Below are 16367 nucleotides of genomic sequence, written 5' to 3' on the forward strand. Positions count from 1 at the left end.
TATTTTGTTATCCTAGCAATGCATTTTTTAGGTTTATGGTATTTAAGTTGATTTTGATACTATGAATTTTTATATAAAATACCCCTCAAAAACTAGTAAATCTTCCAGAAGATGTTATATCTCAGAAATAATGGATCACTAAAAACAAGAAGATAAAAAGAGACATTATTAGTCAGATGAAGAAAAACATTACTCATTATTTTTAATATTATATTGTGACTACAACACTTGAGTTATTTGTAAGAAAATTTATAAGGTCAAACCATTCCTTTTATAGTTGTTTTAGTCATTTAAGTGAGAATATACTAAAATAAAATAATAGGATTTTTACAATTATAAAAACAATTGATTTTTATTTGTTGAACTGCTTCTAGATTATAGATTTGTAGACAATGACTTGTTTCTTTTCAAGGCTTTATTAGTCTGATGATGAATCTGTAAGAATTGTTTTATTGTAGGTAATTATTCCATTGGCAAAGATGCAGTTCACGATTTCTTCATGGTTTTTGAATTCTTCACTCAAGAATATCTTCAGGATTATTTACTCTCACGTCTATGAAATTTGACTTTAGAGATTAATGGCTCTGATAATAGAGATACAATAATTCCCATATGTGTATGGAGTTAACTCAGGAAAACCAGAGTTGAACTATAATCAAGTTACTTATTTGCCAAAATTCTGGCATAGATTATATCAAAGTCTCATCTCTAAGATAAGCAAACATCCCAGTTTGCCATGGACTCAAATTTACAGGTCCTAGTAAACCCATAGTTCTAGGCAAACAAGAAAAACCAGATCACCCAGTAGTTTAATTCACCATCAAGCATAGCTTTATAAAGAATAGTAATGTCCATTGTCTTAATGTAATGTCTTAGTTTCTATTGTCAATACTGGTTTATATAAAGACTTAAGCAACTAAACATAAAGAAGCATGAGTGTGAAAGACCTGGTGTGGATTCTGGCTCTCCTCATACTATGGTGGTTTGTCAGATCCTTTAACTGTTTGAACTGGCTTTGCTGCTAATCACACTGATAACCTGCTATAGGATAGATTACAGATTGATGTGATGACATCATCATTTTTTAATGATGCAGGACAACAATAACAGCAGCAACAACAAAACAGTAAAAATGAAGTAACTACAGATAAATAAATACATAAGCACAAAGCTAACCTATAGCTCTAAGGTCCATGCAGACAAGATCAAGTCTTACAGAATTTAAGAATATTAAATCCTGATTTTGCTATTGTCCTGTGATATATGGATCTTCAGTATTGTTATCCAACAAATAATCTCTTAACCTAACACACATATTTTAGAAAATATGCAAATCTTTTGCTCTCAGTGTGTCAGCTTCCTATGTAAGAGAAGAGGCATACATGGGAACTGATCTCCTTCAAGCTCTAAGGCATTTAGATTAACATTTTTAACATTTTTCCCAGAAAAACCTTACTTCATTATTATATTGTTAGAAGGAGATGAAATTATGTTTAAAGTGGTTAGTAAATGGGAGGTTCTTAGTTGTGGTGTGGTGGTTAGTAAATGAAAATGTCATTTTTGAAGAAGCAATGTCTATACAATCTCATCTAGCACATTGGCTTCAATGTTTTTTGTTAAGTATAAAATAGCAGTGATAAAACTTTTCAACAGAAATGTTAAATTTAAGTTAAATTGTAAATATTTTCAGTAGTTGGAGAAATGAGTAAATATCAAATATTGTATATTCATTAGATATGAATTATATTGCTACTATGTATATTAGAGTGAGCATGCTCATTATATTAGTTCTGTTGGATTTCCTGTGGTGGTTTTTTTTTTTTTTTTTCATTTGTTTGTTCCAGTGTTTATTTGTTTTAAACTCAGGGGCACTTAACCACTGAGCCACATCCCCCCCCCACTTTTTTGAGAGAGAGAGAGAGAATCTTTTAATATTTATTTTTTAGTTCTCGGCAGACACAACATCTTTATTTTATTTTTATGTGGTGCTGAGGATTAAACCCAGAGCCGCACACATGCCAGGCGAGCACTCTACCGCTTGAGCCACATCCCCAGCACCCCCCAGCCCTTTTTAATATTTTTATTTCAAGTCAGGGTTTCACTGTATTGCTTAGACTAATTAAGTTAACTAAGGTAACTAAGCAACTAAGTTACTGAGGCTTGTTTGAACTCTCAATCTTCCTACCTTGGCCTCTAGAGCTGCTGGTGTTATAGGTGTGCATCACCATGCTAGTTATATGGTCTTTTTGTAAACTATAGTTGTTCCCATAATGAAGAAATCTGAACATATTTTTAGTGTTCCTTAAAATAAAGCATCCTAATCAAGATTATGTAAATATAATTTTTAAAAATATTATATTAGTGAAATAGGAATTGATTATTATTTCACCACAGAACACTAAAAAAATACATTTTCAAACTTAAAGAATATACAAAATGCAGTTTTCCTTCAGGTTATGTCATAAATATATTTTCTTCCCTGATATGCTCATATGATGAAATTCACACCATTTTTTAAAGTCTCCTTGCTAAGATATTATGTCTTCAAAGCATCTTCTGACCAGGGCATTAAATCTTAAGACTGAGAATTAGTATAAATTAGTGCAGACTTGTGATCACTATTAGGTAGAAATATATGTGCTACAATTAGATATGAGTTAAAAGATGCACATTGGTTCATGTGAGCTTTTAGTTAAATTTGAAAAAGAGTCCATGTAAGTTAGTGGATAGGGAACCCAGGGCATTGGTACAGGGAATGCACAGAGAGAGAGAGAGAGGAAGGTTGGTAGAATGGGAAGAAATGAATAGACAGCATCACAGTGATTTTAGCTGTTTCCTCAATTTATAATTCCTGAAAAGTCTGTTGTAATAGTTACCTTTTTGTTTATTTATTTTCTGGATAACAACATTGCTCTTCTTGCTGCTGCTCTATTGCTATAGAAATAAGGTATGTCCAGTTGTTTAGTAATATGCTTTAGCTTGTGCTTTGAATGCCATTCCTTTATTCTAGCTCCTTTTAGTCACTCAGCTTGAGTTGCTGTATTTGAGCATTTTATTGACTGATTATTCAATGACATACTATCTAGTGAATCTGCAATAAAGTCGTCAGCATTGATTTCTGATAGGCACTCTGTGTAATAGGAATCTGTTGATTGTAAACTTGCCTTCTTGTTCTCTTAATGGTGCCTATCATCTCCATTTTTGGAGAATAGGTTTGAATCTATTGACAATTACCTAACAAGGGTCAGGGGATGGCACATGGACAGATACACACACATACACACACACACACACACACACACACACACACTCACACACACACACACACACACACACAGGACTAAATTCTTTCTATTCTTATTTTTTTTCTTCTAATTTTCTTGATCAGAAATACATAATAACCAAAGGCCTTCCTATTTGAATATTTTCTTTCAGTTTTATGTTTAGCTCAGTCTGATGATACACTGTAATGTCTTTTTTAGTTTGGAATACCCTCTGACAACACAAATAATGTGGACCAATAATTACCTACAATAAAACAACAACAATAAAAAGCAATATGTTATGATATTCATATGGAATTATGATGCTATGAAATGTGCAGATATGATACTGCATTTTAAGAGACTTAAAAACTCAGTGAATATGCAGCAGTATGCATGCTAAACACTGAATGTTTAATAATCAAAGTTAAATATGATACAGGTTTAGAAATGCACCATTACACGTATACTTATCCAGAGTTGAAGGTTATGTAGTATGGATCTGACTTCCGAGTCGCCAGAGAGTTAACTAGGGAAAAACAATAAACAGAAAGAACTTTAAAAAAATCTATAATGAAAACAAATAGTGTTTGCTCTGAAAAGATATTTCAGCAAATCATTGATCAGATAAATAGGGAAATGTTGTTTTACCAAAATCTACATAAAAATTTCCAGAATTAGAATGGGAAAACTATATTTCCAGTAGCTTTGAGAAATAAAATATTGACAGGATATTCTAAACAAGTAAGTTATGTTTAGAAAGGAGATAAAATTTAAAAGACTCAGTATTCCATCATTCATTAAAAAGTGTTAAAAAGATTTATTACCTTTTAATATTTCCTTAAGCAACATTCCATTTTGTGTAGCTTGTTTACATCCTCTCTCTCTCTCTCTCTCTCTCTCTCTGTCTGTCTCTCTCTCTCTCTCTCTCTCTCTCTCTCTCTCTCTCTCTCTCTATATATATATATATATATATATATATATATATAAGTAATATCTCTTTAAAAATTCCCTATTATCATATAAGAGCATATCAAGAACATGGTAACAATATATTTAAATATTACCTTCTGAAATCCCAAGGAATGTAGTTAACTAGATAGCCTTGAGTTGACTCTTACTGAATTACATGAGTAATAACAGTATGAAGCAGCAATTAGTATTTATAGGAAATCAAGCTGATACTTTAGAAACATCTACAATAAGGTCAATGGTTTAAAATTTTCATGTTCCCCATTGTAAAGCATAATTTTATGACTTTGCAATTAAGTTCATTAAAATGAATATAACACACAACTTGAAATAAAATCCATCTGTTTAGTATATATGTTTAGTTTTAAAAATATGACTTTCATTGGAGAATAGAATTGAACCTACTAAGACAATTACCTAACACATGTTGTAGAATTTCCTATCTTCCAAAGGCTTAATATCATTCCATAATGTGTGTATCTCTCATTTTCTTTATCCATTCATCTGTTGATATATACTTTTGTTTTCTGCTTCATGGCTATGGTGTTTCAGTTTATTTAGGGGAACTAGTATCTTGGATATCTTCATTTCTGTTCTTTTATATAAATACTCAGTTTGACAAGTGGGCCTCCTGGGTTATGTAATGGTCCTACTTTTAATTTTTTGAGGAACCTCCATTACTTCCCATTGAAGCTGTACCATTTTGCACTCTGAACAATGTGCAAATCTTCCAATTCCTACACATCCTTACTCACTTTATTTTATTAAAAAAATAGTAACCATCCTGAGAGGTATGAGTTGATATTTTAATTGTGGTTTTTTGAATTGCATTTCTGTGATGATTGATAACATTGAATGTTTTTTTTTCATATACATGTTAGTCATTCATTTGTCTTCTTTGGAGAAATACCTATTCAAGTATTTGGCCCATTTTCAAGATCAGATTATTAATTTGTTTTTCTGTTGAGTTGTAGTTCTTTATATGTTTTTTTTTTTTTTAAAGAGAGAGTGAGAGAGGAGAGAGAGAGAGAGAGAGAATTTTCAATATTTACTTTTCAGCCCTCGGCGGACACAACATCCTTGTTGGTATGTGGTGCTGAGGATCGAACCCGGGCCGCACGCATGCCAGGCGAGCGCGCTACCGCTTGAGCCACATCCCCAGCCCTCTTTATATGTTTTGAAGATTAACTCTTAATAGGATATTTGATTTACAAATATTTTCTCCTATTCCATTGGTTGCCTTTTCAATCTGGGGATTGTTTCTTTTGTTATTAAGAAGCAATTTAATTTTATATAATCCCACTTGCTTATTTTTGGTTGTTGTCTATGTTTTTTTTAATTATTTTAACTGGTAGATAAAACTACATTTATCATGTACAATATTAATTTTTGAAGTATATATACAATGTGGATTGACTGAATTTAGATAATTAGCATACATATTGCTTAACATAGTTATTATTTTGTGGTAAGAATACTTTATTTCTACTCTCAGTAGTTTTCAAGAATATAGTTAATGATGATCACAATGATATAAAATAGTTATCTTGAACTTGTTACTCCTTTCTAACTGAAATTTCCCTTAAGCAACATATTCCCTTTTGAGAAATGTATATTCAGGTTCTTTGTCCATTTTTAAAAACTGGTTTATTTGTTTTCTTGCTATTAAAGTGTTTGAGACCCTTATGTATTTTCAATATTAATTCCTTATTTTATTATTATTTATTATTAATTCCTTATTTTATTTCATTCTGTGGATTGTTTCTTTAATCTGTTAATAGTTAATAGTTTCTTTCCCATATTGAAGATTTCAGCTCCAGTATTTAGGCTTTGGGATTAGGACTTAAGTGAATCACAAATCCATTTTACTTCTAGATGGTCAGTGTTTCTGAAATTCTGACTTGCTAATTTTTCTGGCATAAATATCGGCAAGCATTTAATTAAACTTGGAAATAATCAACTTTAGTTTTTCATTCAAGGGTTTATCTACAATACTTCATATCCATCACAAGCTGTACTGCCTAGATGAGAATCCCAGTTCCATCATTCACTGTTATTTTACTTTGGGAAAATTATATAAACTGCTTCTAAACTTATGTTGAGTTTGGTGATAAGTAAGGTAAAGTAATAATAATACCTACCCCATATAGTTAAATGAGTTAATTGATATACAGCTTTTTTGAAGGGTGCCTCACACATATCATGGGCTGTAATTGTCTCCATCTATTTGCAGACTTCACCAGGACAGAATTTTTGTTTGTTTTGTTCTAATACCCCAATGCCTATAACAAAGCTTGGTTTATAGTTGACAACAAATATATCTTGATTTAACATTTTTTTTCCTAAATTAAAACATCACATACATTCCTCTATTTACAATTTGTTATATTACTATCATTGATTGAGCTAATTAAGCTCCTGATGTGATTCTTAATATTTTATGTATCATGGGCCCAATTTAGACATTTGAGTAACCTGAGCACAGATATGTAATAAGGTAAGGCTGTATGCCCAGGTGTTTTCCTGATCATGGTAGAAATTTGCTGTTAGGAAGTCCTTAAGAAATTATCTAACAGAATTCTCTCATTGGCAAGAGGGAAAACAGAGGCTCAGGAGACATCTATTAACATTATTCTCTAATATTAGTTATGAGCAAACCTCAGCCAAAATTATGATAAAATGAAGTTAGAGAATCATAAAGGCATTCAAAACATAACCCTGAAATAAATTGTTCCCAGAATAGATTTTAAAAAAAGAAAAATTGATCTCTGTGTTAGACAAAATCTTTTAACCAATATGAAAATACCTTTTCATAGTGTACATAGTTAAAATAATAAAGAATATGTCTGCAAAATCAACACCAAATACCTTGGAGGTAATGTATTTATCTGTTCTGTTCTATGGTTTAAATACTCTTACAAAAGAGCTTTAAATCTTTACTGCTTTGTAAATCTGCATTGAATTATCTACATACTGATTCTCTTCTTTAAAAAATCCATCTACCCTTTATTTTGCTTTTAGAGACATAATTTGTTTTAATTAACTTTTTTAATAATAATATTCAGATTGGGCATGGTGTCACATGCCTGAAATCCCACCAACTCAGTGATACCCTGTCTGTAAGTAAAATACAAAATAGAGCTGGGGATGTGGCTCAGTGGTCTAGTGCCCCAGTATCCTGGTACTCTCCCTGCTCATATAATAGTATTCCCAGTATCCCCCCATATAGTAGTAGAAGTAATAATAATGATAATAATAATAATATAGCTAAACAAAGAAGTAAAATAAATAATATATTTGTGAGTAGTGTACAAAATTTTGCTAGAGGATTTCTTTGTCAATATTCTTGTTAATACCATAAAATAAAGGTAAGTTAAATGGGTGAATATGAAAGAACTGGTAGGTCTTTATAACTAGTATTTTTCAATAAATAACATAAACACTGAATCCTATGTCACATTCTTTCACATTATTTTTGTTTTCCTTCAAATTGTTTTCTGTTTAAGATTTCCGATGAATAGTGAGGCATAGGTGAAATTTCTGTTCTCTAATTTTAAAATTCAATGTTCTTTTATTCAATAAGACTTTATTGAGCACCTAATTCTTTGCCAGATTTTTTTCTTGATCCTGGTAATACAAAAAAATGAAAATAGTGCTATGTATGTGGCTCAGTGGCAGAATGCTTACCTTGCACATGTGAGGCACTGTGTTTGATCCTCAGCACCACAGAAAAATAAACAAAATAAAGATATTGTGTCCATGTGTAACTAAGAAAAACTTTTTAAAATAAAAATATTACCTTTTTTCACCCTATTGTCCCATTCCTAAATATTTTACAGTGTAAAGGTAGGTATTCTAATGAACTATATTTATAGAAAAGAAGGGAAAAAATCAATATTCCTATACAAAACTTAGAAATTTGTGTGAAGAATTGATATTAATATATTAACATGATAAATTACTTGATGACTAGTTTACTAAATGGATAAGCACCTGAAGAGAATTTCAGGCAACAGAGAAATAGCACATTTATTCTCTCCTAATCTACTGATGAAGGCATCTTCACAACCCAGAACTACTCCTAAAATTCTTGTTATCTTCTGTGAAGACCAAGAATATTGTATGTACCACAGATTTCTTAGTTGGGAAAATTTGACTTGGATGATCTCTCCATGAGTGGTGGCCATCTGGGATTCTGGAGCAATAAATGAATGCTCCATTTCTTGTAAGTGTGGGTGAGCCACATCTGTCAAGACCTTTTCTTTTGCAGAATAGTGAAGGACTATTGTCTAGAAGAGGGAGAGATGTGTGGTGCTAAAGTTCATCTTCATCTTATCTTTGTAGCACTTATGAAGACCTTTCAGTCTGTTAGGATTAGTTTGACAAATATTAGCATAGCTTATTGACTCTGATTATCTTTTTGCTTGACTTTTCCTCACCTTAGAACACATTTCTATTTTTCTATTTATCTTGTCAATGATTGGATCCAAATGTGTCATTTCTTCAATTTGTAAAATCTCATTTGACTGACAGATATACCTCCTGGTAACTTCCTTTACTTTCTGTGCTCTAATGATATAAACATTTAAGTCAATGATCATAAATCTATGTGATTGCAGAGTAGAGGCAGGTGATATCTACATGTGAATAACTAGGGACAATGGGAATCAGGAGGAGAAGGCTGACTTGCTGTCAGTTTGTAGGATTCTGAGTGCAGAAACTTTTTGATTGTTTTATTCATTGATATATCATAAGTGCATATCATGGGGCCTGATACATAGTAGATGCTTATTCAATAAAATTTTGTATATTTTACTAGGTAGAAAAAAAGCAAGGCCTGAAATCATGCATTCACTGATTATGATAATACAATGATAACAAAAGCAAATGCTGTACAAGCTAAAACCAAACTAAAACAAAAAGCCTATCTAGGGTTTCTCTGGTGTGAGATCCATGGGCATATGAACTGCGTCTTTCCTGGACACTTTCATGAGATTTTCCATGAAGGAATGTACTGTGCCATCTTAATATATTCCACAAGTATGCATTCTGTAAACATTAAAATAATGAAAAAAGTATGTTGGCTTCAATATTTGTAGCAAAGTTTCACTTCTACATTAAAAATTATTTATGAATACTATTTTAAACATTGCCATATCCTGAAGCATCATTTTAAATAGAATTTCCCAGTATGATATCATTCTTGGGTTTCATGAGAATTAATCAATGTGAATGATAGTATTTAAATAATAACCCCACATAAATCAGTAGGTTATTTTGAGTTTTCAAATCAACTTTTAATAAATTCTCTCATTTTTATTTTGTGAAAAATATGCTGCTGCACAAATAGCATAAAATACCTTTTCAAAATGGATTTCAGTGAAAATACAATGATATCTTTACCTCAGTGAAATGACTAGTTCTTCCAAGATGAACTTTTTCCTATTTTTTTTAATCAATAAGCATGGTTTAAGCATGTTCCTCTAGATATAAGCTGGACTTGTATTGTTTACATCTATATATGATATGCGGTTTTGAAAATGGAGGCTCATAGAACAAAAGCAGAAAGTTAGTTTATTATTATCTTCTTTCTGTTCAATATGTATCATGATATCGTTCTTTTCATTTTCACTCCTGGTTGATAAAGTTGTCTCTTTCCTTGTTCTTTCTTTCCTTATCCCTTTATCGTGATCTGCAGGTAGCCAAATATTGATCATTGAATTCACATGGAAACGATATCATGCAATACCCCTAGGGTTCTGCCTTTTCTTCTAAGCCTGTCCTGAAGTTTACTACAGTTTCTCTGGACAGACTTCATATTCAGTATACTCCTAGATTTTAGGATGTAGCCAAAGTGTGAACATGGGAAGTTAAGGGCCACCCAGAGACAGTTGTTAACAAACACCCCAGCCAGTCTCCCTGCTCCTCAGAGGGAGAGGTCTGAGGTGTGTTTTACTTGGCCTTGCAGAGGGCACCCATCTACAAAGAGCCTGGTTTCCCACAGCGGTAACCCACTCATTAGTACCCTTTCTGTCATTCTTCCTTTCCCCATCTCTCCCTCATCTTTTACAATAAACCAATGATTTACGCTTGGAAGAACTTCTGAGTCAGGACTTATCTAGTGGGGATTTAAACTAAGCAAATATTGTCTGTCCTGAGCATTTAACCTCTAAATTCATTCTCATTTATTCTCTCTCTCCTCCCTTATGATTTTATCTATAATTAATGTGGTTTTCCAATTCTTAGATTACTTCTATTCAAACATATTTTATTCTCACTCAGGGCAAATGGTAGGCTTATACAGTAGTTAAATGTTAAAAACAATTTAACCCAAGAGTCTGGCTGGAAGGCTAGACTTCTTTTCTAGAATTAAAAGATCTAAAGCCATAGAATGCCAAAGTCTGCCATGACCAAAGCGGCCAAACTAGTGAAGATTGGAAAAAAACAGAGTTACACATGCAGATCTTGAAGATAAAGGATCAAGTGGAGCACTGCCCTCTGAAGGAGAAGGAGGTCAAAAGAATTACTCCAGCAATCTTTATTATATCTGTCTCATTAGTCAGATTAAAGACTATGCAAGCATTATTTTTTGTATTCATGAAAGTTACAGAGATAGCAACAGTAGGCAGCTATTTCCTCAGTTACGTTCTACAGTTGCAATGTCCAATGTTAGGAGCATTGTGCAACTCTCAAGAAAGTCCATTGTTTAAAGTTACTAATTTGTGGGCAGATTCAGAAGCAGTGGAACTGGTGAAGCATTGTGGTTGTCTAGCAAGGAAGTTCCTTCATTCCCAGGAGCTGAATGCCTAGAGCAAGGTCAAAGCTGATAAGACTCTAGCAACAGAGTGTCCCTACAGAAAGCATTGCCATAGCAACCGGGCTTCCTATAACTTTGCACAGAAACTTTCCCAGTCACCCAGCATTCCACAGCCATGAACTCATCAAGGACACTAATCTCAGACACTGGTCTCCAAATCACTATCACCAGTCTCCACAAAAGCCTATGAGAATATAAAGATGATTGCTCTATGTTTTCAGAGTTTTAAAATGATGTTTATATTCAATATACTTTATAATGTTACATAGTGATAAAAACCAAACCAAATCTACTACCCAAAAAGTCATTGGCTTCTGCTAAAATAGTATTCTCCTCCTACAGAATGTACTTTTGTTAACCCAGATGAAGTTTTTCATTATACCTTCAGAGGATGTGATGGTAGACGGGGTCACTAAAATTTGGAATGAGCATGAATCCCAGTCAACAAACTCAAACTTGAAAGAAGTGTATGCCATACTTTCAGTAGTGTCCATTTTCTTATTTCCAAAATACTAACCTCTTAATAGAAATTATATTTGAGGAACTGTCTCTGAAAACTGGAATCTTTCCTGTGTTTACTTTAGCACCTTTCTTCCTAGCAAAGAGAAATTTTCTTAGGCTGAGCAATAGATACTTCAGTGAATTCAAGGTAACTGGCCATACTTTGAGTTTTATCTCAGTTAATTAGCAGTTCCAATTTTGTTTAAATTGAAGGGAGGCCATGCCGAACCACAGCTTGGAGTATGAGGCCTTACTCTGGATAGACCTGTTTGTTGGAGATCTGTCATTTCTCTTGTGTTGGTATGTTCTGTTCTAGCTGGCCTCTTTGCTCTTTGCATTTCACCAATGTCGGGGCTGAGGGCCCTTTCCTAGGACCATGGAGTCTTCCCATGAGAATACTATGTCCTTGTTTGTCTGGCCAAAAATACTCATAGAAAAAGGGGATGCAGAGATCCCCTCTGCTTATGAGAATCCAAACCTTTAAGTAGCCCAAGAGACCAGTTATCTTAGATTCACTGACGTATCCATTGCTTTGCCTAAGAAAAGTTGTCTTTGCCAGGAAGAAAGGTGCTAAAGGAAACACAGGAAGGACTCCCTTTTTGAGAGATAGTTCCTCAAACATACTTTCTACAGTTACAGAAGTTCTATTAAGGTTTTGGCATTTTGGAAAATAAGAAAATGGACCTATTTACTCTGCTCTCCCTTCCTCTTCCTTTTTCTCTCTGTCTTTCTTGTCCTACCACATCACATCCCTCCCACGACCAATAATAGCTATCTATTTATCTATCATTGCTTTCCATTTTTCTAATCTGTTTTGCTAACTATCCAAACATGTACCTACCTGTCAATGTATCAATGTATTTATCTAGTGTTTCCAGCACAGAGAACAGGAAGCATGCTAGAATGTTGCATGCTTTTCTTGATGAGAAGTGTCAATCTCTGTGACAACTGCTATAGTAACTGTGCCTGCCATCATGAAATCCTGGAAAATTACCCATCTGAAATTCTGACTGGCACCATAGTCACTTGTAAGCACTATGTGTATCATACATAATGTCTATAAATTGGTGGGTTAGTTGGAACTCTTTTTATCTGATTTGAGCTATGTTTTGGCAATAATTATAAATCATGTTTAAGATAATCCACAATTTGGTAATAAAAAGACTTCATGTAATTTGAAGGATTTCTTTTGTTTATGTATTTCACTTTTTATGCTTTTCACTTTGTTTTTCATATTTAACACATAATAATTATACATATGCATGAAGCACAATATGATAAGTCCATATATATATATACGCAATATGTAATGATAGAATCAGGGTAATTAGCATTTTCTATTCTGTAAACATTTATCATTTTTGTGTGTGTGTGTGTTTGTGCTAGGACGCTGTGAATTTTTCTAATTCTTTATAAAATGAATAATGGTGTGAATTCCAGTATCACACTGCTGTGGAACACTGGCCCTTTTCTTCCTGGCTGGCTATGTTTTGGTTCATATCATCTAACTTGTCTCTGCCACCCTTCTTCCCTACTCATCCTAGTCTCTACTTTTATGAAATAGTTTCTCCTTATTTATTTATTTATTTTTTGGCTTCTACATATGAGTAGGCAGTTTCATTGGTCGTTCTGTTCCTGTTTTCTTTCATTTCTTATAAAATTTATGTTTTGCCTTTGTCTGATGAGCATCCCAAATGGTAATACTGTTCCATTTAGTGTTTCTCTTGTCTCATATCAGCCTTCCTATTTATTATTTAAAATTCAACTTAAACGTATAATCTGTCTCACATGTTGCTAGGATGAATCAATGGGCATCTGAGCCTATAACTGTTTTAGAACAATTATTTTTATGGTAATAAGGGAATTTATACCCTCAAGGATTTTCATGTTTCTTCTTATATGAAAATGTGGTAAGTCCATCAGTATATGCTCTAGACATATACATATATTCTGCTACATCATGATTTAGTATAATGAGCTTTATCTTTCTTCATGTCCTATATGCCTACATAAGTACAGGAAAGGAAGTCAGTAGTTCATGCTCTCAGGGTGATTGAACAATTTCAGGACACCAAAAACAATAGCATATACCCACAAAGCAAATGATGGGAGATCAATGAGCTTTTAAAGTCCTCTGAAATGTTGAAATCTTATAAAAACAGTTTCAATTTACAAATAAATACATTATAAAATGAAATCAATAAGTGATTGTTTATTCTATAAGAATTTATATATTTAAATGTTTATACAATGTGGTATAGGACCTCTAAAATATCAAAATGGTCTTAAAATATTTCATCCATATATAATCATAATAGTTTTGTTTTGGTAGTGATTGTGCATTTTATACTGCTCATTTGTGCTTCAATTTATTGCTTTTGCCTAATAATATTTATTAAGCACCCACTGTATACCAAGCACTAGGAAGAACTATGAGGAAGGTAATTAAAACAATGAGCAAAGAAAGAAATTTATTCTGTGTGTCTTTTGTTCTAGGTACGGCTATAAGCACTTTAAACATGTTAAATGACCTCAGTAAGATAATTACAATTATTTTCTCTATTTCAATAATAGGAAAATGAGGCACTCAGAAATGAAATAACTCACCCTAGTTCATATGGTTACTAAGTGACAAAGTTAAGACTTAAAACCAGGTTTCAAGTCTTCCATGTTTGTGCTCCTGCCATGTAACTATCACACCATACTTCAGATAGTGAAATCAGGACACTGACTGAAAGCTCTAGTGGAAGCCTAGGTAATATTCTGTAGTATGATGCAGAAGGGAAAATATGGAGACCATGGAAACCTCTAAGAAGAATTAACTCAGAACATTTACATCACTCTTGATATACCTCCAAATTAGCAAATGATCCATCCAATTTGATAAATATTTAAATATTGTTAATAACAGATTAAAAAACTTCCCACATTAAAAATTTTCCCATGTCATTTATTTTCCTCTAGGATATGATTTAAGCTTAGGTTGTTAAAATTTCTATATTTCTTAAGCAAAATATTTAATTTTCAAAAGGCTGATTTTGGGGAATGTAAAGTAAGATGCTAGCACAATGTTGAGAATGATTTTATCTTTTGACTTCTTGGGTTTAAAAGCTATAAATTTTTTATATTAAAAGTGCTTACAAACATTGATAATTTCTTGAAATTGTTAGCCATTTTATGGTAAGCTAGAACTATTTTTAATTTCAAACAAAATCAGAGAAAATAAATGCCATCATTAATAAAACTACCTTGGACAGCACTGCATTTTCAACTCAGATTTGGGGGAGAACATAGATATAAGGTTGTGAGTGCAGCTCTGCAATGTACTATAGGTAAAAGAGAGATCTTCTCTCTATATAATATTATGTTTTGAGCTTTTAAATTCTCTTGAGCTATTTTCTTTAGATAATCTCTTATTAAATTAAAAAAAACTCATCTTACACAAAACAATTATGGGGACAAATATCCCTTGACTAAATATCACCTTAATGTGTTTCTATAGTCCAAAATTATACTACTAATTATCTTTAATCTTGTACCTTTCAATCTTCCTAAAATGTGATATTAAACAAAAAAGCTTTGTTAGTATGATATAGCGTTAGAATCAATATAATTATATTTTAACTAAATAATTTTGTAAGACTATGCTATTTACCTCAAGAAGTCTTTCCTTTATCTTTTCATGATGGTATATTCATGATTAAGTGTATTTTCAGAATATGTAATTAATAATATCTTCTTTAAGTTTGCTAACATTAAATAATTCTTTTAAACATTTTATTGTCTGTCAATTTGTGGTGACTTCTCTGCATTATCTTCACTATATATTATATGTCATTTTTAATCATAAATCTTTATAACTTAATGTCAGCACCTTTAAAGGGCTAATATTATGACATTTTGAAAACTCCCATATTATTTAAAATGATGTTACAAGAGCCAGCATGGAACAATGATGTTTAAAAAGGTCAAACAGGCACTCTGTGTCTATCTCATGAAACCATAATGTGGAATTATTTTCTTGTTCTCCTCTGGTTTTCTTTTTTAAAACAAGACAGATTATATTGAACCACAAAAGCTCCTATTAAGACTCAACTCTAAACTGGAGTTAATATTTTAAAAAATCATGTAGAACTATTAAACAGTTTAAATATTTCTAATATAAATTTAGTTCATATTTTTTAGCTCTGACTTTGACTAAACTGTTTCTGAATGTGTAAACTCAAATATCAGTATAATCTATACCCCCTGGTTTTATTTAAGGATGCATTATTTAGGGTTGTACTGCACTGCAAGCACAAAAATATTTGCCATATATGAATATAATTTTTGTGTGACTTTTATTTTGAGAGTTTGATGAGAAGGCTATAATACAGATTTTTTTTCAATTTAATGAGTGTTTTTGGTTGTGCTTTTAAAACATGAAATATGAAAAAGGGCTGAATTTCACTGGAAGAGTTTTAAAACCTGAACATTAGAATAGAAGCAGAGTGGTTTAATGGCTATCTGAGCCCTCATGTCTTTGTTTCTTTCTGAGTTTTGAAGCCGTGCTTATGAGAACACACTGCCTAGACCTTTCTGATTGATGGGATTACAACTGTGCTATGGGACTGCATTGGAATTAGATGATTTTGTTATTATTTTAAGGACAAAAATTGAGCCCACTGCCTGGGAATAGACTGGGATGATCTATGCCTGGAGTTGTGTTCTATTTATCAGAATTAATAACTTCACCTCTGAATGATCCCGAAGCTAGATAATAGACCAACTTCAAAATAAAGTACAAGGACTAAACCACTGTAATATCTATACTG

At 32.4% G+C, this 16367-nt stretch overlaps 1 protein-coding gene across 2 annotated transcripts in view; it reads left to right on the forward strand.

Annotated features, from left to right (window-relative positions):
- MDGA2 (MAM domain containing glycosylphosphatidylinositol anchor 2) overlaps positions 1 to 16367 on the forward strand; it is a gene marked incomplete at both ends in the record, with an annotated part of 775899 nt that overhangs the window by 517407 nt on the left and 242125 nt on the right. The gene's annotated exons all lie outside the window — the stretch shown is intronic.

The sequence above is a fragment of the Spermophilus citellus genome, assembly GCF_964194105.1.
Source record: "Spermophilus citellus genome assembly, chromosome: 4".
NCBI lineage: Eukaryota > Metazoa > Chordata > Mammalia > Rodentia > Sciuridae > Spermophilus > Spermophilus citellus.